This window comes from Bombina bombina, chromosome 4 (assembly GCF_027579735.1).
Source record: "Bombina bombina isolate aBomBom1 chromosome 4, aBomBom1.pri, whole genome shotgun sequence".
Lineage (NCBI taxonomy): Eukaryota > Metazoa > Chordata > Amphibia > Anura > Bombinatoridae > Bombina > Bombina bombina.
This window is the reverse complement of record NC_069502.1, coordinates 698,149,230-698,172,136: the sequence shown is the minus strand read 5'-3', so window position 1 is coordinate 698,172,136 and position 22,907 is coordinate 698,149,230.

The window sequence follows — 22,907 nt, the reverse complement described above, 5'->3', positions numbered from 1 at the left end:
TACATATATTTAATAGAAAAAAATATGTTTATATTGATAAAAACGTGCCCTAGTTGAAGCGATTAGAATTAAAAAAAAATATTCTATTGGCTGATTGGACTAATAATTCAAAACTCAGCCAATAGAAATGCAAGGGCATTATATAAGGGGGAACCTCTCATTCAAGCTTCAGTGTGTGGTTGTGACCACATGAAGAGGACATTGGGTAGAAGATAGGAGGAGTGCCTCTATGGAAGAAAAAAGAAGAGAAGCACCGAATGAGCGACCACCTAAGGAACTGGATTTAAGTTGGTAAGTACTAACTTTTGGGGTTCAGTATTAGGAATATTTTTAAGTTTAGGGATGGAAAATAGCATTTTTTTAGATAGGGTTTTTTAGTAATGGATTTTTTTGAGGGGAGTGTGGGGTTATTTTGGTTTTAGGATAGGGTTTTTTTATGCAAAAGAGCGAATCGCTTCAACTAGGGCACTACCTTACAAACATCCTTTTAAGAGCAATTTGTAGAGTAGGTTTTAGTGTTAGTTTAAGTTTTTTTATTTTGGGGTAATGATAGGTATTTAATTTTTTGCAATGGTAGTTTTTTTATTTTTTGTAAGGGGGTGTTAGATTAGGGGTGTTGGGTGGGTTAGCTGTTAGGAAGTTAGGAAGTATTTTGCATTAGGGGTTGTGGTGGTTAGGGAGTTTATTGGTTAGGGGGTTGTTTAAAATGGTGGGCTATGTGTAGGTTTAGGTGTTAATAGTGTAGCGGGATAATTTGCGGTGGGCTATGTAGCTGTTTAGGGGTTAATAGTGTAGTGGGGTAATTTGAAGTGGGCTATGTGACATTTTAGCAGTTATTAGAGTAGGGAGTTTATTGTGATGCAGCTTAGCATCCCCCACTAGATAGGTTTTACTAAAAGGTTTTGTTGAATCTAACCCACTGACCCAAAGCTCCAAGAAATTATGATATTTATGTTTCTATTCATTTTATAACAAAACTGAAACTATTGTTTATTCCTGTCACAACTGGCAAGGCTACAAAACTTCTAAACCATTTGCCAATTCATGTAGATTGTGGAATCAATCATATTAAATTGAATTAACCAAAGGAAATGTGTGAGTTTGATAGCTTATTTGTTTCATATGCTTTGTCATTTGAAGAGAAGTCAAAAATATCAACTTTAAAATAAATGTTGATTTAAAAGAGATAGGGCCAGATTACGAATTGAAAGCAAACGTTTGCACTCAAGCGATAGCGGGTTTTCGCAATTAAGGTTAACGCTTGTCGGGTTAGTGCATACTCAGAGCTGGTTAGCTGTTTCACAAAACACATAAAAAATACATTACATAGTATAAAAGTATAGTTATATTCATAATAACAATATCTAATACATTTTTTTAAAAAAATGCAAACAAAATTTGCACTTTTAAAGCTTTATGCTAAAGATGCAGAACCATGTGCTTGGTTGTGAGAACAATTATGATACAACTTTAAGTAGAGGAAGATTCTAGTAGATAGGAACAGTAGAAGAAGTGGGCGGTATTTATTAGGCTTGCGCCAAGTTCACACTTATGATAGTACACTGTCAGTGCTGCCCCTGTCACATTGATACCTAGGTCCTGTGGTCACACCAGGATCCATTAAAGAGCCAGCATTGTTTTGTGTAGAAAATCCTGCACCCTTCATACTTTCAATAGCATGCAATACTAAAATAGTATTATATATCTTATGTTTTTACAAGTTTTAACCAATTTTTCCACATACTATTATAGTTAGACATTACTAAGGGGCCTATTTATGAAAGGCCTGTCGGACATGATCCGACATTGTGGATCATGTCAGACAGACATCGCTGAATGCAGAGAGCAATACGCTCTCCGCATTCAGCATTGCACCAGCAGCTCTTGTTAACTGCTGGTGCAACGCCGCCCCCTGCAGATTAGCAGGGGGGTGTCAATCTACCCAATCGTATTCGATCAGGTTGAATTGCGGCAATGTCTGTCCGCCTCCTCAGAGCAGGAGGACAGGTTATGGAGCAGCCGTCTTTAGACCGCTGCTCCATAACTTGTGCTTCTGGCAAGTCTGAAGGCTCGCTAGAAACACGGGCCCTCAAGCTCCATACATAAATAATTACTGCAACATTTACAAATGGTGTTTAGCAATCACACTCTTATTGTCTTTGTTATTCCATACTCACATTTTTGGGATTTTAAAGTACAGTATTCTCATCTTTAGTAACAGGGTTTTTCCAGCCATCCACACAGCAGTTAAGTAATTCCTATTCAATTGTGTTTTTTTTAAAACGGCAATCTACTTAAAGTTATAGAAATACGGTAAAGAGAAACCTCATTCTGTACAGTGAGGGTGAGATTTGAAAATCGCTGTCTGTACAGTGGACTTTTGTAATAATGATCTACTGTATATAGTGGGCTTTTTTTAAGTTGCTTATGTACAGTAAGTTCTGCAAATTTGGGATGATCTTTAAAACTTTGTCACTTTGTTTTTTTCACGATTTCCAGTGTGAGAACTGTTAAAATCCTGTTACAAAAGATGACATAATTTGAGGCACTTTTTTTTTATTATGGAATTTATATGTTGCTTTAGGTTACTTTTGCACCAAAATAGAAAACAAGGTTTTCTTAATGAATACATTTTTTTTTAATATTTGTGACATTAAAAGTTTGAAAAATATAATTGATCAAGCATGTCCAGTATACCAATCTGACTTTAGTGGTGCAGTGCATTGTGTCTTTGAAGACTTAAAGGGATATAATGCCCAAATGCTAAATCAATTGAAAGTGAGGTAGCATAACTGTAAAAGGCTGACAAGAAAATATATTACGTGAGCATATAAACAGTTATCCTTCAGCTACTGTCAGCTGCATGTTGAGAAAAACTTACAAATAATAACAACAGTCAATAAGCTTAATTAGTTTCATATTGCTCAAATTCAGGGGCAAATACTCAAGAGTGATAGATCATTTCCTCTTAGGAAATATGAACAACCCAGAATTGGTTACAGGAGAGGAAAATTGTTACGGGATCTACTGAAGAGATCTGATTTCGAACTGAGTTATACTCCTGTGACGTGGTTAGGTATTCCAAAACCTGGATGTGTTAGATGTAGTGGATTCACTACTTTTGGTTTGGTTCAAAGACAATATTTCACACACCCATGGAGAAATAAGAGATATAACACCAGATACAGGTGGACCTGTAATACAAAATGTATAATATATATGTTACATTGCTAATGATGACCTCTGCTATTAGAACTGCAATAGAATCTGGACAGGTAGAACAACCTGTGGCCAAAAAAATTCAATGGTCAAACACCCAGTTTCTGAACTCAGATACATGATTATTGATCATGTTCCTCCCCTTCATAGGGGGTAATAGGGCCCGGCTATTAATACAGAAAGAATCAAGATGGATCTACACATTAGAAATGCAATGGGTATTTAAACCAATGGGTTCAAATACCCATCTGTACTAACAGTGCTTTTTATAGATCTGGGTGTTTAACAACTATCTATTCTTTGGATTTACTTGTGAATATTAATAGTTTGTTTAATACGAAGATAGGATGTTATATTAAAGAGTAAGGTTAATTTCTTAAAATAGCATAAGATTGGTTAAATTATCTTATGGAGAATAGAGATAGATGTGCAAACAAAGACAGGCACTGGTGAGAGGTACCATAACAATAATAGTTGCATTTAAACCACAATAACAGGTAACTAGATGGGGGTTATTTAAAGTCTTTAACTAAATATATTTGTGTATAGTATTTGGTAAAATGAGATCTGGATTTAATATTACGATGGAGTGTCATATTGGATTATAAGAATATAGTTAGTCTGACAATCAATGGTTTAGAGTGATTATATAATGATAGGTATCACATAATATTTAAACAAAATAATGTGTAGTATTTAATAACTAGTAGGTTTAATGGTGGTTACATTTACATCTATGGGTGTGATGATATTGTTATGATATTATTTATATTCTGAGGTAGAAATGCAGGATGATCTTTATCAATATGAATGATTCATTGGCAACTACATTATGGTTGATACAAAATGGTAGATGTTTTAGGTGTTTGATATATATGTTTAAATAATGAGTGGTATAATGGGATGCAGAGATATATTAAAGTAAGCCTATGTATGCGATAAAGAGTCAAGATTATTCATTGCACATTGCGCTCCTCCTGAGCGTCCGGTATGAAAGTAAGACCCGGCACAATGGAGAGTGGGCGGGGGACACACCCCCTGTGTAGATCCAGATGATAGGCTGCAGCTTCAGGCGTGTCTGCCACACACGCCATAGGCAAAAGCAAAATACAATGTACACAAAAAAGAAGTTGCGCTCAAATGCACTGGAAAGAGATGAAGAAAGTATATTCCAGGCAGGAAATAAAGGTAAAAACAACTTTTATTCCAAAAATGTAAAAAGGACATGTAACACGATGTCCTACAAAAAAAAAGCCAGCAGTGACTCAAACAATCAGGTTGGTGAGCTGATCCTCATGCAGACATGTTTCGTGCGTTTGCGCACTTGTTCACTGCTATGCGATAATGATGTTGATGTAATGAACCTTTAAATACGCTGTCTGTTACTTTTATCTTGTATAGTTTCTGTTTTGCAGTTTTTAATTGTATCCATATGGTAACCCCGTAGCTGACTGGGGTGCATGCGTAGTTGCTCCTTTGGAATGCTGACAGGGATTGCTGACGGATGATGTGTGACACATTTGGTGGGGTATTTAGAGGAGGTAAGTAGTATGTTTTGTTGTATAGTCTGAGGAAGGGGCAACACCCCAAAATGTCATGATTAAAAGGATAAACAAAATTGGAGCATGTCTTATTGCGCATAATTGTTTAAAGGGACACTGAACCCAAATTTTTTCTTTTTTGATTCAGATAGAGCATGCAATTTTAAGCAACTTTCTACTTTACTCCTATTATCAATTTTTCTTTGTTCACTTGATATCTTTATTTGAAAAAGAAGGAATCTAAGCTTCTTTTTTAGTTCAGTACTCTCGACAGCAATTTTTTATTGCTGGATGAATGTATCCACCAATCAGCAAGAACAACCCAGGTTGTTCACCAAAAATGGGCCGGCATCTAAACTTACATTCTTGCATTTCAAATAAAGATACCAAGAGAATTAAGAAAATTTGATAATAGGAGTACATTAGAAAGTTGCTTAAAATTGCATGCTCTATCTGAATCACGAAAGAAAAAAATTTGAGTTCAGTGTCCCTTTAAGTGCACCCTGGAAGTTGACCTTTAATTGCCATATTGGAGTGCTTGGTCTGGATTGTGATTGCATATATACATATATATGATTTGAAATAGGTATAGATATATACAGATATATATAGGATCTATTTATAAATGCTTAGAACATATTCCCTTATGTGAAGAACATTGGAATGTTAAATATTTACAGTAAATACATAGTTAAACAGTTTATTAAATATGAATATTGCATAAATATGATTGTACATGTTTTACGCTATTAGACTGCAAAGCGTACCAAAGCCCTTTGTCTATATATGTATACATATGTATTTTATATGTGTATATATGTAAATACATACAAACATACACATATAAATATATAAATACATATGTACACACATATAAACACACACATATATACTGTATATATATATATATATATATATATATATATATATATATATACTTACATATGTATACATATATTTAGACATGTAAATATCTCTATGTTATAGCCCTTTTTATGCTTTTTTGTTTTCTAATACCTAATGCCTCATATCTTTGATCCCTTATAAGTTTTTTATGTAAAAAAAATGTTTTAATCATTTTTATAAGATGGTGTTATTATGATTGTAACAGTACTTTTTAATTAAGGATAACAGTTAACCAAAGCTCTGAAATTGCACTAACCAGACAAACATTAAATTTAATTGTGCTCAAATTAATGCGTTTACTTTCAACTAGTAATATGCGCTCTACTTCTGACTCGTGCAAAGATCTGCAATATACCCCTTTTAGCTCATGCGCAACAGTTTGCGTGGCTCTCATAATCTAGCCCATAATTGAAAACATTCAGAAGGAAAGCCTTAAACATCAGAAGGCCAGTAAGATTGGGCACACAAAAAGCACAGGAATCGTGGCACATGGTGGTAAAAGGAAAAGTACAATGCACACAACATTGAACATGCATAGTTTGGAGTAAAGTGTATCATAAGTATGAAGGAAAGATGGGGACAGTAAGGACATCCAGTGCATCACTGAAACCATGACACATGTTTGTTTATAAGTTAGTAATACTACAGGCACTATCATATACATTGACATAAACGGGGTCATATATACACACAATAAAAGTAAAATAGCAAAAATGACAAATATAGAACCATTCAGTACCACAAAATTCAAGGCACCATCAAATTAAGGGGGCTCTTTTGCAAACTGGTTGGGCTCACCACAGGAGTAAACCACTAAAATAATAAAGTGCCTCATTGTGCAGCAACTACCAAACACTTTATAGTCACAAACAGTAAGCACCTATCTGGTGTTCTATGATCAGCCTAGGTCCTCTCAGTTGCTCAGACAAAAAAAAAAGACACTTCATGGTGTAATAGTTACCAAACAAAAGAAAACAGACATTTTCAAACTGAGTACTCACAGATAGATAGCATGTATCTGGTGCTACAGAAATAAGCTGTGTCCTCTCAGTTGCCCAGCAAACTGACCACTGGCTCACTCAAATGCTGGATACTCATTAAAATCTGAAACAAGTAGCAAGATAAAAGACTGGATATGTTGTTAAATTTTTTAAAAAGCAATGTGTTTCATAGCTCTAAAGTGGCGGTTTCATCAAGCTTCTCTTGTGTCCACCATAAGGCTACTTTTGCACCATAAGGCTACTTTTGCACCATAAGGCTACTTTTCTTATAATTATTTTAGAGCTAAACCACAGGAACTACTTGGTTCATCCTGCCTTATTATATATTTTTTTTAAATACAATTAGAAATCACTATTTGAAAGTTGAAGATGCCCCAAAAACGTTATGGAGATTATTAGCCACTGTTTTAACAAGTGAACATTTAAACAAGATTCTCCCCTCTCCCTAAGCCCAGTAATTTGGCATCTATTACACAGCTAACAATGCCACAAAAATAGGAATAGCAACTTGAAAACATGAACATTGAAGAAAAGATCAACTAGACCACCACCCCTATTTTGGCCCTGCAATCGGGCATGGGACATTCAGCTAAAGCCACCTAAAAAATACACAAACATATCTGAAGATGCTCAAAAAATGGCAACAGATATTTGAATAGCTGAAAATGAAGATTTTTTTAAAAATAGTAGCAGGTTCTAAAGACTACTTTAATGTTTTTTTGCTCCCTAAAAAGGACCAATACTGTGAGGAATTTGTTATTTTATGACATTTTGACATCTGGAAGCTTAATGGACATGGGGCACCTCACTTAAAAGAGAATTACTAATTCTTTCAAAACAGGGTCTCCATATCCTTTTATGTATTGTTAAGACAACATGGGTGCTAGCCCCCTATTTTAGTTTTTATATGTTTATGGTTTAATCAGCTCACTGCCTGGGGATAACCTTTTTTTAAAGAAATAGACATAAGCCACCCTATCTGAAAGATTGGGCATGAGAGGCACTCATCATGGCTATTTGTTTTTATTTGACTAGTTGCCACATTTAGCATGTGTACATAATTATATGTCATAGCAAACAGGCTTCACATGCCATAAAATAATATATATTGAGCCCTCATGTAATGCCACAGATCATCGAGTCATGGTTTGATTTAGATATGTGCAATTCGTTTCGGATCGATTCGGAAATTCGGAAAATTCGACAAATTCAGAGATTCAGATTGAATCAAATTTCCGAATTAAAATACTGATGCATTTACTGAATAAATCCGAATTAGTTCGGATTTATTCGGTAAATTCGGGTGGCCATGGATTACACTAGTATTGTACAGTATATTAGGTTATATCACTCTGCTATGGGTTACACCTAATATACAGTACATAATACTAGTCTAATCCCACCTAACACTTACCAAAATTCCGAATTTCCGAACCAAACCGAATCGAACCGAATCCAGCCAAATTTCTTCGAATCCGAATGAATCCGAAATGAATCCGAACCGAATCGATTCAAAATTTTCCGAATTCGAATCAATCCGAACCGAAATTAAAAAAAATTCCAAATGGATCCGAACCGAACCAAACCGAATTTTTTCGCCATGCACATATCTAGTTTGATTGTATATGTACACAATAATAGACCATGTTTATGTAATATAAACAGTTCCCAAGGGGATGTTTAAAATTACAAATTTATTTAGGCAAAAAAAGGCTATGTCAATTAGCCATTTACAATATGTACGCAATAATCTTTTTCTTTGGTTTTCATTTGAGGATGGGATTTATGTGACCTCACTCGCCTGTATATGTGTGTATATATGTGTGAACAACACACTCAGCAGCCTGTACAGATTAACAAAAAGTTTCCAAAAGTCGCTCCTCAGGTTTTCTTGTCATGACATTTTTAATTTGATATGTTCATTAATGCATTTGACATTAACAAGTGGTATTCCAATCTAGCGGAAAACATCTTTGCATGCTTTTTGTACCTTTTTAATTCAACAACATCCTGAATCACCATTCGGATTGTTGTGTACATATCTTATCATCTTTTTACAAACCCTAAAGTATCTGCACATGACGAATTTCAATGTTAATGAACACTATCCTTTCCAGCTCAAACTATCCTTACCTACGAAACGTGTCCACAATGTAATAAAAACCTATATGAGTCGAGTGTTCATTGATCATTACATTGAAACATTTGGACATTTAAAAGTATTATGTATAAAATTATTCAAAATGACATGAAATGTTTAATTATACGCATAAAAGAATTGAAATGATTGGTCAAGTAAAAAAAAAAAAAACTGCATTCAAACATATTAGATGCATCAACACCAAATGAATAAGACACATTTTTTTCTTTTGCTTTTCCTATAGTTTTTGTTTGTATTTCTTGTGTTTAACTATATTATTTAATTATTTTTATATTATAATTCAGTTTTACTACTTTGAATGGAGGCTCTTCTGATGGATTTGAATGGCTTAGAAAAGCAAGTCAATCTAAGTTGCAATTAAATGTTTTCCCTCTGAAATTCTGTTGGATTGGACTGGAAAAATAATATTAGTATATATTCAGTTTATCAATTTTAATATAAATGTAGCAGTTTTGCATAACACAACAAATATGTGTATTGTGTTATGTTACTAATTTTGTTTTTGAATGTGTTCTGTTTTGATGTCACTATCTTACATTTTGTTATTTTTTAAATGTATTTTTCATACTTCAGCAATAAATTTAATTTAGTTAATAAAATATGAATTCATATCATAAATCAACTACAATGATATTGTATATCCCATCATTTAAGGACCAGTCCCAGGTGTTACAATGCAGTTTTTTTGTTTTTTTCCTCATTGCTCATCTCATTCAAATCTAATCAAAGGCTTGCTAAATGCTTTAGAGAAAACAATAGCATTTATTGTTTTCAGGTTGGGGTAAATATTTGTCAGAAATCCAGACCACATATTAATGTTGCAGAGAAAATCGAGGCACCATCTGGAAAGCCCTTGACAGTAAATATAAAATGTTAGCTAATTTACACTATGAGGCCCACAGGCATTCCATGAGCAGATATTTAAAATCCTTTTGTTCAGTTGTATCTCCATTGCAACATTGCGGAAGAAATGCTTTAAATCTTTTTTTTTCAGTTTACCTATTTAATAAATGGAAAGAAATGGTACTTGTATATAGAAAGGTTTCACAGAACATTACAAAATGCAAAAATGATGACAGAAAGGAAAAAGACACATTAATATCATGTACACGATAAAATACAAAATACAATAGAATTTAATAAACAGCCCCCTTTTGCAATGATACAGTAGAATATGCAAGAAAACCACTTTTTTTTAATCAATTTAATGTTATGTAATCTTTTATTATAAGAGTATCTTATAATATTTTTTTAACGGAAATATTATGTTGATTGTCATTAAATTTACATTTGCATGGTAAACATATGTATTAAGTCACGATACCTTAGGTCATGCTAAAAATGTTGTTTAGTCATTTGCTGTTCAAGAAAACTAAGCTCACTAAAATGTGTTGCTCCAAGACAATTTCTGGCAAGGTTTAGACAGTAGGAATTTTACACCAGAGTAACAAAGTATTAAAAAAATAAATAAATAAAGCAAAATAAAGCAAATAAATATACTATAATCTGCTTTCACTCCATTAGGAGTTTGAGCATCAAAAGCAGGGTACTGTAACAAATCACATCACAGCATTTTTGTATTTCTGTTCCAAAATCTACTAAATTAACTGATTTACATTCACAGAGATAGTAAATTAAAAATGTTTACCCACCGGAATATGTAATTTAAGTGGTTCAAACTCATTTTAAAACTGCAGTTTGACCTGGGTAGCTATCGCAAAAATGACATATCTGTCTATTTATCTATCTGTCTGTCTCTCTATCTTAGAGAGGCCTACAATCTCTCTTCTAACTGTTTTACATTCTAACAAAAATAATCTTTAACTGCATTGTTTAACAAACAGTTTTCCTGGATGGGCCCGCATCTTCACCAGAGTCAGGTGGAGTACTGCTGTTAAAGAATTAAGGGGACACTGAACCCAATTTTTTTCTTTTCTGATTCAGATAGAGCATGCTATTTTAAGCAACTTTCTAATTTACTCCGATTATCAATTTTTCTTTGTTCTCTTGCTATCTTTATTTGAAAAAGAAGGCGTCTAAGGGTTTTTTTTGGTTCAGGACTCTAGACAGCACTTTTTTATTGGTGGAATAATTTATCCACCAATCAGCAAGAACAACCCAGGTTGTTCACCAAAAATGGGCCGGCATCTAAACTTACATTCTTGCATTTCAAATAAAGATAACAAGAGAATGAAGAAAATTTGATAATAGGAGGAAATTAGAAAGTTGTTTAAAATTTCATGCTCTATCTGAATCACAAAAATTTGGGTTCAGTGTCCCTTTAAACAAGCTGGTATCAATAGCTGAGACGCCAAACTCACCACAAACTCTTACCTGGACACTGAAAGTTAAACACAGTAACTGATCAAAAGCTAGAAGTAAGAGAACAACAAGACTAAAATTAGTAGGTGAAGTCTCTGTAGCACTTTAATCATCACCTAAAAAGCAAAAGAACGAATAAGTATTAGAAAGTAATTGTAAATGTATAGATATGAATGCCAAAGGAAAACATACCTTTGTAAAAGATTAGTCCCACTATCCACATGAAGACAAATTTGCATAGGTGACTCTAATGCAGATCTCTTGACAACAGAGGCATCCAAGGTAACAGGGCACTGGAGATGCATTAAACAGCAGCAAGTGCGGAAGGAAAATAGTTAGATACAAAAGCAAACTGTATGTTGTTTTTTTTTAAAAAGATAGATAATGCCTTTACTAACCATTCCCCCGCTTTGCACAACCAATATTGATATATTAATATACTTTATAACATTTAAACCTCTAAATGTCTGCCTGTTTCTAAGCCACTACAGACAGCCTCTTATCACATGCTTTTGTATGTGCTTTTCACAACAGGAGACTGCTAGTTTATGTGGGCCATATTGATAACATTGTGTTCACACCTGAGGGGTTATTTATGATTTCACACAGCACAGTACTAAATGCAAGTCAATAAATAATAAATAAAAAGTAATGTGATCAGGGGGCTGTCAGAAGTTGCTTAGATACAAGATAATCACAGAGGTAAAAAGTGTATCAATATAACTGTGTAGGTTATGCAAAACTGGGGAATGGGTAATAAAGGGATTGTCTATCTTTTAAAACAATAACAATTCAATTGTATACCGTCCCTTTAAGCGCTATTTTACAACAGGTTTCCTATGAAAATGCAAACTGTTAATACACTGCCTGGGGCTGTCGATACATTTAAAAAAATTACGCCCAGCTCAACTAGGTGTAAAAGGAGAAAAATAAACATTTTCATTAAGATATTAAAGTTTTTAAACAATGCTAATGTTTCACTTTATAAATGTATTGTTATTTGTAATATCTATTACTTGCCCAGGTATTTGACTAGTTGGAGTTATGTTCCTATTTTAATATCAAGATGTATTTACATATAAAAATATAATCAAGCAGATATCTCCATAATTACAAATAGGCCTATGCCTAGGGCAGCAGTAAATATTACATATATTAATATATTTATGAATTAAAAAAAATCATGAATTAAAAAAAATCATTCTAAAAAATGTTTCATTTTATTTATATTCAATATATCTTTGTTTTTGTATAGAGGTGAGCACAGATAAGGAGCGCAGATGTTAAGCATACCTTTTATAGTGTAAGATTGAGTTACCATAGCAAAGAACTTGTTATGCCGTGATTTTCGAGAAATCTGACATCGGATGGAAGTGTTAACGGAATGTTAACTTACACCTACACGAAAAAGCAACTGCACGCAATGCACAAAATATTTCAATAGAAACAGGCACTAAAAAGGAGCCACTACTTTTAGCTGTCAGCAACTTCGGTAGTTTACGGCTCCATTTTTAACGACTCAATGGAAATTAGCCCATAGATAGATAAATGATAGATATTTCATCAGGAAGTAAATAATACATTAATTGGAGTAGCCGTGTTAGTCCAGTGATTAAGATAATAAAATAACAAGTATTGCATTGAGCATTGATTTTTATTGGACTAACTATACATTTATAAGTTGAAACTCTTTCGGAAGTGTTCCTTCCTTTTTCAAGTCTGAAGCAATATTGACCAATTCAATGAAATTTACAGATTACAGTATATCTTGAATGGCTAAAAAGAACAGAAAGTGTTACAGAGGTCCGAGTGCAGGGAGAGGGGGGGGGGTGTCGTAAAAATCATGAGAGGGGCTTAGGTGACTGAGGCAGACAGTGTCCAGTGTAGGAGAACAGACAGGGGAAATATATAGTTTTACAAAGAGCATATACTGACATAAAATTATATATCAACATGGGATCAATATATATAAAGATGTGAAATGATGTATACAGGGGGAGAATAAAATAGTCAAAAAGAAGAAAGGAAAGAAGAAGAAGAAGAAAAAAAGGAATAATAATAATAATAATAATGGTAAAAGTATTTACATAGGCTTACCTGTGTACCTATGTATAAAGTGTGTGGAATATACAATGTAATAGACTATGTGAAAGTACATTACAAGACATTTTGATAATGTGTTAAGAATCCAGAGTCTACATTTAGTCTAGAATTTAGTGAGTTGAAGTGCATTATCATTTTCATTTCAAATGTTTTTCTTTCCATGGTGTTTTTAAAGTTGCCTCTGAGAATCTTGATTTTGAGGTTTTGGATGGAGTGGTCAGGCTGAGTGAAATGGTGACTAACAGGGGTACAGTATTTTGTTTCACAGTAATTGTTGATTGAGTGTCTGTGTAAGTTCATCTGAAGGTGCAGTTTTTGGCTTGTTTCTCCAATATAACAAGCTCCTTCACATGCAGTGTAATGTGTCATCTATAACACATTTGCAGATATACATGAGTATACCCCTTTAATGTTATAGGATTTGTTATTGTGATTTGCCCTTCAAATACTTCCGCTACATAGATAATATTTTCATCATATGGACAGAAGGAGAATTTTTTTTTATGACATAGAAGTGGATGTGCGGCAATATTCTATTTTGTGTAATTATTTGGTTAGTTGTTTGCACCCCTAAGAAAAAATATAAATAAAATAATTTTGTAAGGTGTGCAGAAACATTTGTATTTAAAGGAAGACTAACCATCTTCATGGTTTCTAGCACCCCACCCCACCCAGTTGCTCATGTGCTCTCATTATAGTACATTGGAAGTGTGTATAAAGCCAGAGAGGCTCATTCTTAGATGCATAGTTAAAGCAGGAATGTTACAACCCAGAAAGGCATCACATTGCAGTGTTGGGACCAGTCAACATTGGGACACCTTGTAAGTTGATTTCTGACTTAAGCAAAATATGGCCATATTGTGTGACTAAGATCCCAATTTTAAAATATGAGCTTAGGTGATTTTTTGCAATATATAAAATGGTTTGATAATATAGATGTGGATGTGCAGCAATATTCTATTTTGTGTGTATATACCGGTATATATATATATATATATATATATATATATCCTTATCATCCTTACCTGCACACAATCTAATATTACAAGTAAATAGAAAAAAAGGTTTTCCAGAGAATGGGGCCATTTCTTTTTTTTTAGCTGTTATTGCTCATTTTACAAGAAGTCAAGTGTTGCACTTCTATGTAAATTAAAAAAATACTAAATATTCCATTCAATACAATACATTTAAATAAAAACAAGTATTATTTAAACCAACCAGAGTTATTTTAGAAATCTTCAGATTTAAGAGCACATTAAAAACAAAAATATACACAAGATTTATCACTGAGAGCCTGATATTCAAAACCTCGCCACTCAGGCAAGATATTCTAAGAAGTCTTGTCGGTATGGAGGCCCTTAAAAAATTTTTAGAAACACAAATTTTATCTTGAGAAATGTTTATGTTGCTATGTAGAGTTATTTATGTGAATCAAAGACTCCTACATTACAATTCAAGGTCTAAAAAAAATCCCTAAGATTTTGTGTGGTTTTTCTCCCTGCCCGCGAGGTTTTGAATATCAGGCCCTAAATCACTTTTAAAAAATTGACTTTCCTATTTGGTCAATTTGGAAATGACAGAAGTGTCTATAACAAATATGTCTGGGTAAGGGTAGATAATATGGTTAGACTCTTAGACCAAAACATTAGGGAATAAGTTTAACAATACAACCAGACATTAAGGTTAGTGTTTAGACATAGGGGCACGTCCTAATGTTATAAATTAGAGGAGAGGATAAAGCCAGAGTTATGGTCATAGTAAATGTGTTTAATCTATTTGTTGGCAGCAGAGCTGTAATGAATTTGAAAGCATTATGTTGTAGTCTTTTTTTGCAAGTCAACCCCCCCCCCAGAACTTTGGCACAAGTGGTATTATTCTATTTTCATTGCACTTAGTCTATACATATAAATATGTGTATTTATGTTATATGAATACATGGTATATACTTTTTTTATGCAAACAAATTCTTCTTCAATTGTAAGCTCATATCTTCATATTCTTTAATTTCCCTTTTTTTCCCTTTTTTCATTTCTAGATATAAAGTGAATTTATAAGTAACTCATTTGCATTTTGAATCTAATATATTTTTGCTAAGCCAAAACTGCACTCAAACACCCTGCACTGTTCAGAGGATCCCAAAACCAAATTAGATCAAAAACATTTAAATGTGCCATACTTGTGTTGGCTTATTATCAACCATTTCATAATTCTCCTAAAATATTATCACTAGTTTATTAAGCAATTGTTAGCAATTACAGCACATCCAGTGAACACATTTCTCTTTTATCTTCCAGTACGCAGCAGGTTTACAATTGAAATGCATTCAAATTACATATATTACTTCTATGAAGCAACAAACTTGGAACTGATGAAAACAAAATTACTGTGCATTATCCCTTGGTATCTCATGTGATTATGCTCTGTATTATTTTATATTGAATTAAAATCAAAGAAAATGTTGCTTAAACCATCCATATTCGTAGCTGCAAAACAGAAACAGGGATGAAATATTTTGTTCGTACTTCAACCTTTTAATGAAAAAGCAAAACCAAGAACTTCTTTAAAACCAATTAAAGTGTTGCAAATCTAATGTAACGTTTGCATCTTTTGATGTTCGTTTCAGAAGATTTTGCTTAATAAAAAAGAATCTAGTTCTTCCAATGATGTGAAGATTTCAATATTCAACAAAGTTGTTATTGGTTAAAGGATTTTTTAGCAGATGAGGTATGGAAGATAAGTCCTACATTTGAACTTTTGTGCTCACTGGAGATCAGTCATGGGCTCAGGACCCTGAAGCTGTAATCTTCTGCTGCACAGAAAATGAAAAAAATAAATAAAAATGAAATTTACTTCATCTTTCAGTTATTCTATCATTTCAAATCACCCTCCCCCCCCCCACCCCAGAAAAGTCTTTGTTATGTATATATGAACTGTACTTCAAATAATGCTTGCAAGGGAATTCTAATTCATAAATAATTGAATTAATTTATATAAAAATAGTGTAATTATTGCAAAACCACAAACTAAGCAAAATATATATATACATTTTATAGTTTTTCCATGGCCTATTAAACTAAATATACATTACCATGAACTGAAAAATAAAAAAAACTCACATAAGATGGTACACATAAACCTTGAAATGAAGGTATTAAAAAATGTAAGAGATATTCAGCACTCAGGTAGATTCCAGAAGGCCTAGTTATCAACGTGTCAACTTACCTGCCTTCGCCGGCCCAATACGCCCGCCTAAGCTCGCCTACCATCGCCGCCGCGAACCTGCAAAATTTCGCCTAAGTTATCAATAAATCTGTCAAAAAGCCGCGCACCAAGTACGGGGCGATGAGCAGCGGACTGTGAGAGTTATCACTCATCCGATCTCGCTGCTCTTCGGCTTTTTGACAGCTTTATTGCTAGCCTGTCACTAAGCACCCACACTAAACTACACTGTTCTACCCCCTATACCGGCGCCCCCGGAGCCCCCCGCAACTCAATAAAGTTATTAACCCCTAAACCGCCGCTCCTAGACCCCGCCGCAACTCTTATAAATGTATTAACCCCGAAACCGCCGCTCCCGGACACCGCCGACACCTACATTATACCTAGTAACCCCTATCCTGCCCCCCCTATACCGCCGCCCTCTATAATAAAGTTATTAACCCCTATCCTGCTGATCCCGGACCTCGCCGCAACTAAATAAATAGTTTAACCCCTAAACCGCCGCTCCCGGACCCCGCCGTAACCTATATTAAACTTATTAACCCCTAATCTGCCCCCCTTACACCGTTGCCACCTATAATAAATGTATTAACCCCTATCCTGCCCCCCCTACACCGCTGCCACTGTAATAAAATTATTAACCCCTAAACCTAAGTCTAACCCTAACACCCCCCAACTTAAATATTAATTAAATGAATCTAAATAATATTTCTATTATTAACTAAATTAATCCTATTTAAAACTAAATACTTACCTTTAAAATAAACCCTAATATAGCTACTATATAAATAATAATTATATTGTAGCTATCTTAGGATTTATTTTTATTTTACAGGTAACTTTCAATTTATTTTAACTAGGTACAATAGCTATTAAATAGTTATTAACTATTTAATAGCTTACCTAGCCAATCGGAATTAAGGTAGGAAAAATCTGATTGGCTGATTGAATCAGTCAATCAGATTGAGCTTGCATTCTATTGGCTGATCGGAACAGCCAATAGAATGCAAGCTCAATCTGATTGGCTGATTGGATCAGCCAATCGGATTGAACTTCAATCTGATTGGCTGATTCAATCAGCCAATCAGATTTTTCCTACCTTAATTCCGAATCCTATCAGCCAATCGTAATTGAAGGGACGCCATCTTGGATTGGTTGGCGGGATGAAGATGGATCCTGAAGAAAGAAGATTGAAGACCCCGCTTGGAAGATGACATCGCCCGGATGGAAGACTTCTTCAGCGCCGCTTGGAAGATGACATCGCCCGGATGGAAGACTTCTTCAGCGCCGCCTGGATGATGACTTCATCGGATGGAAGACTTCTTCAGCGTCCCTTGGAGGATCACTTCTGCCTCTCCGGATCTCCTCTTCGGTTCCATCGGTGGGTCGGCTGGCTGAAGACAACTCAAGGTAGGATGATCTTCAGGGGGGTAGTGTTAGGTTTTTTTAAGGGGGGTTTGGTTTAGATTAGGGGTATGTGGGTGGTGGGTTTTAATGTTGGGGGGGGGGGGTTGTATTTTTCTTTTACAGGCAAAAGAGCTGAATTCTTTGGGGCATGCCCCGCAAAAGGCCCTTTTAAGGGCTGGTAAGGTATATATATATTGTGAGATGGTATTATTAACTAAGTGAAAATGTTTGCATTCAAGAACATCACTGGGTATTCACAAATACTAAATTAATTAGTTATTATGTTTTCCTTTTTAAATGGTACACAGCTATAAGGGAGTATGGTGCCACTAAGATGAGAAAAAAAAAGTATGAGACGAGGAAGCAAAAAGGTACTAAGTAAAATTAAAAGAAAATATGAGGAGTTTAAAGAACACTCACTCTGAACTCATTAAGTGAGTAACATTAACATTTATCATTTATTAATGAACATTTGAAAACCATTTTAATTAATCAGTGGAAGAATCTAATGTGTACTTGCTCTCTAGATTTCCCTGGACCCCCACCCAATATAAGGGAATGATTAGCAACCGCTAACTAGGATAAGCATGAACAGGAGGGAGCCCATAAACAAAAGAAACACAGTACTGACCGGACCCTTAACTCCAGTTACTTCTGATTGATAGGGGGAAGCTCAGCTTCACTTAAGAACATGGGAGTACTGGTCAGAAAAAGGATAAAAATAACAAAAGCATTTCAGTCCAAAAAACTGACCTTTCACAATGTTATTGGTGTTTGCCAAAATGAGATAGCTTATACATTCAAAGATCACTTAGTTCTAGTTCCATTTTTCAATTTGAATTCCTCCTTAAAGAAATATGAAACCCAATGTTTTTATTTCATGATTCAGATAAAGCATATGATTTTAAACAACTTTCCAATTTACTTCTATTATGAAATTTGCTTCATTATTTTGATATCCTTTGCTTAAGGGGCAGAAATGTGCTGCTGAAAATTATGTGATCACACCATGTGAGTTAATCACAAAAGGTATAAATGTTCAGCCACCAATCAGCAGTTAGCTCCCAGAAGTGCATTTCTGCTTCTGAGCCTAACTAGGTATGCTTTTCAACAAAGTATGCTAAGAGAATGAAGCAAATTAGATAATAGAAGTAAATTGAAATGTTGTTTAAAATTGCATGATCTATCTGAATCCTGAAAGTTTAATTTTGGCTTTACTGTCCTTTTAATCTAACTAAAGAAATGTAAGTCTTTTTTTAATTCATTAAGTTTCAACTCTATTGGCACTTATGTTGGGTATTCCTTCTCCAGTAGGATACGATAGCACTAGCGACCCTAATGTTTAAATACGTGTAGCATCTTGAGTAGAATATGACCATGTGGAAGCTACCATATACATTTGCCTGGAATGACTGTATGAAAAGCTGATTGGCAGAGGGATTTCGAGGAGGCATGTTGGTAATAATGAATTGAACTGGCCAATAGAAGTATTGGTGAGTGGGTGGGGCCAACTTCAAGACTTGATGTTCATCATCCATTTTTCTCCCACTTCATGTGATGTGGAATTTAGTTGTTGGCTGGTATAGAATGGATTTTTTCTCATTTTGCCAATTGACTTCACCAACAGTATTGATAAAGGTCAGTTTATGGATTGAAACACGTTTCTTATTTTTTATCTTTTTTCCCCTTTTTATGTGTTTATATCGTTTGATATTAAACATGCATTTTTATACAAATGTTAAAGATTAAAGATTTCTGGCACATGCATTCTACAAAAAAAAAAAATAGTTGATTCATTCAAGTGGGTAAAACTATTACTCTAAAGTTGGGAAAGGCTTTTCTGCAGGTAGGAACGAAAATTAAACTTAAAAGCTATTTAAACAGAAAAGGCATCAAACTTTCAAATGTACACTATTCTATAATTATTTACTAATGTTTCTATCAGTTTATTGATTCTTGTGTCAACCAAAAAGTAAACAAAATATAATATAAAAATCACTGGTACATGTAAATAAGTATAAACAAATAAAGAATGTGCACAAATAAAGGATACAATTGATGTATTAGGTTATCTGCCCCTCAAAAAAGAAAATTAAATTTTAACCAGTATTATCACATCATCAACTCCAACATTAAAAAGTAAATGACATTTATTAAAACCAATAAAATGCTACAATATTGTATGCAACAATTAGTCATAAGGGTAAACCACCGCTATATATTTTAAGTGGGCAGGAACAGTGATCATATATGTGTAAGGTGTTTACCGGGAGCTCCTGGGCTAGCTCCTTCGGTCTCGGCAAATGCAGAGAATGACTTCTATTCATCTCAGCATCCAACATGGAGTGACGCTAAGACTTCAGCCTTCCTGCTCCTGTAGCTCTTTAGGCACACATGGCCGTGATTTAAAGGGGCTGCATTCTAATTATAGGAACTCCAACCTGGAGCTCTCAGGTGTGGAAGTTCCTATAACAGCTTACTCAGCCCATTCCTTACCTACCTTGTTCCTGGATCCAGAGACCAAGTATACTTCCCTTATACATGTGTATGCTCACCCTGCTCCTGAGACCAAACATACTTACCTTGTACCTGTGTATGCTCACCTTGTTCCAGAGACCAAGAATACTTACCTGATACCTACATATGCTCACCTTGGTCAAGAGACTAAGCATACTTACCTTGCATCTGTGTATGCTCATATTGCTCCAGACACTATGCATACTGACCTGATACCTGTTTATGATCACCTTGCTCCAGAGACCAAACATACTTACCTTACGCCTGTGTATGCTCAACTGGTTCCTGAAAGTCAAGCAGACTACCTGATACCTGTGTATGCTCACCTTGTTCCTGAATCTGTAGCTATCTTTTATCCCATGACTGTCTCACCAACAGTACATGCTGGGTATCTGTGCCTTCTGAGAAACCTGTGTCTACAATACCAGTGACAGGCTTTTTTAAACCAGCTATGCCTGCAGTACCTATCTGGCATCCCGTGAAACTGTGTCACCAACAGTACCCACTGTGGATCCTGTGCCCACTAAGAAACCTGTGTCTACCTTACCAGTGACAGCCTTCTACAAATCATCTGTACCTGCTGCACCTATCTGGTATTCTGTGTCTCATCAAGAGTACCTACTGGGTATTTTGAGCCTGCTGAGAAACCTGTGTCTACTTTATTCTTACTAGTTGTGCCTGCTGTACCTACCAAGTATTCTATGTCAACTTCACCCTTTACTGTTCAGTTAAGCACCAGTGTCTATTGGACTTACTGCAAACTATTTAAAGTATTCTGAGCTTTGTATTGGACTTTAGTGTTTTGCCAAAGGCCTATGTTCAAACTTGCTGTTTTATTGATCTTCAAGAAGAACAACCAACTGTTATTTTGCTTATCAATGAGAAACGCTTTCAAAATACTTTCATTGTTCTGTGTATCTGTTCCGGCATTCAGATTTCCACGCACCCTAACCACCTCACAATATGATGGATTGTCTATGTCAACTTCACCCTTTACTGTTCTGTTAAGCACCAGTGTCTATTGGACTTACTGCAAACTACTTAAAGTATTCTGAGCTTTGTATTGAACTTTAGTGTTTTGCCAAAGGCCTATATTCAAACTTGCTGTTTAATTGATCTTCAAGTAGAACGACCAACTGTTATTTTGCTTATCAATGAGAAACGCTTTCAAAATACTTTCATTGTTCTGTGTATCTGTTCCGGCATTCAGAGTTCCACGCACCCTAACCACCTCACAATATGATGGATTGTCTTAGACCATTTCACAAACAGTCAGCCAGATTCCGAGTTTTGCGTTATGAGCTGCTCGGTAATAACTGGCAAGTTATTTCCACCGCTCACCTCACCTTTAATAGCGCTGCTATTACAGGTATGCAAAAAAACAGCGTTAGCAGGCAATATGGCAGCGTTGAGCTCCATACTGCACACAAATACCAGCACTGTTTTGAGCTGGTTTTACGTGCTCGTGCACGATTACCTCATAGGCATCAATAGGGAGAGCTGGCTAAAAAACAAAGCCTAACACTTGCAATAAAGGAGCTTAAACCTCCGTAACGCAGCCCCGTTGATTCCTATGGGGAAAGGCAATTTTTGTTCACACCTAACACCCTAACATAAACCCTGAGTCTAAACAACCCTAATTTGCCACCCCCAACATCGCCAACACCTACATTACACTTATTAACCCCTAATCTGTCACCCCGACATCGCTGCCACCTACCTACACTTATTAACCCCTAATCTGCCACCCACAATGTCGCCGTCACCTACATTAATGTATTAACCCCTAATCTGCCGCCCCCAATGTTGCCACCACCACTATACTTAAGTTATTAACCCCTAAACCTCTGGCCTCCCACATCACTAACCCTAAATAAATATATTAACCCCTAAAGCTAAGTCTAACCCTAACCCTAACACCCCTAACTTTAATATAATTAATATAAATCTAAATAAAAATTACTATCATTAACTAAATAATTCCTATTTAAAACTAAATACCTATAAAATAAAACCTAAGCTAGCTACAAAATAACTAATAGTTACATTGTAGCTAGCTTTGGTTTTATTTTTATTTCATAGCTAAGTTTGCATTTATTTTAACTAGGTAGACTAGTTAGTAAATAGTTATTAACTATTTACTAACTATCTAGTTAAAATAAATACAAACTTACCTGTGAAATAAAAATAAAACCTAAGCTAGCTACAATATAACTATTAGTTATATTGTAGCTAGCTTAGGGTTTATTTTATAGGTATTTATTTTTAAATATGAATTACTTAGTTAATGATAGTAATTTTTATTTATATTTATTTTAATTATATTAAAGTTAGGGTTGTTAGGGTTAGGGTTAGACTTAGGGTTAGGTTTAGGGGTTAATATATTTATTTAGTGTTAGTGATGTGGGAGGCCAGAGGTTTAGGGGTTAATAACTTTAGTATAGTGGCCGCGACATTGGGGGCAGCAGATTAGGGGTTAATAAGTGTATGTAGGTTGCAGCGATGTTAGGG